This window comes from Sander vitreus, chromosome 7 (assembly GCF_031162955.1).
Source record: "Sander vitreus isolate 19-12246 chromosome 7, sanVit1, whole genome shotgun sequence".
Lineage (NCBI taxonomy): Eukaryota > Metazoa > Chordata > Actinopteri > Perciformes > Percidae > Sander > Sander vitreus.
In genome coordinates, this window is record NC_135861.1 from 33,438,392 (window position 1) to 33,439,314 (window position 923).

Genomic DNA, 923 nt, shown 5'->3' on the forward strand with positions numbered 1-923 from the left:
GAGAGAGACAGAGAGAGAGAGAGAGACAGAGAGAGAGAGAAACAGAGAGAGACAGAGAGAGAGGGAGAGACAGAGAGAGAGACAGAGAGAGAGAGAGAGAGAGAGAGAGAGAGAGAGAGACAGAGAGAGAGAGAGAGAGAGAGAGAGAGAGACAGAGAGAGAGAGAGCAGAGAGAGAGAGAGAGAGAGAGAGAGAGAGACAGAGAGAGAGAGAGAGAGAGAGAGAGAGAGACAGAGAGAGAGACAGAGAGAGACAGAGACAGAGAGAGAGAGAGAGACAGAGAGAGAGAGAGAGAGAGAGAGAGACAGAGAGAGAGACAGAGAGAGAGAGAGAGAGAGAGAGAGAGAGAGAGAGAGAGAGACAGAGAGACAGAGAGTTGTTAAAAAAGTAGTTCCTGCGGCGACAGAAAATGGGAGTTGACATTCGCACCTGGGGAAAGCCTCGAGCGCTCTGAGTGACCAATCAGGTCGAGAGAGAGAGAGAGAGAGAGAGAGAGAGAGAGAGAGAGAGAGAGACAGAGAGAGAGAGAGACAGAGAGCAGAGAGACAGAGAGAGAGAGAGAGAGAGACAGAGAGAGAGAGAGAGAGAGAGAGAGAGAGAGAGAGAGAGAGAGAGAGACAGACGAGAGAGAGAGAGAGAGAGAGAGAGAGAGAGAGACAGAGAGAGAGAGAGAGAGAGAGACAGAGAGAGAGAGAGCAGAGAGAGAGAGAGAGAGAGAGAGAGAGAGAGAGAGAGAGAGAGAGAGAGAGAGAGAGAGAGAGAGAGAGCGAGATCTGCAGCAGCATGCTTCAACAGAGTACCCAACTCCTGCGCGAGGACTACACCGCCTGCTGACCTGTGCTCTGAGCTCGAGGCTGATTTTTCCGAACTTTTTTGAAGGCCACTTTTTCAACAGATAGGACTGTCCAGACAAGGAATCATCT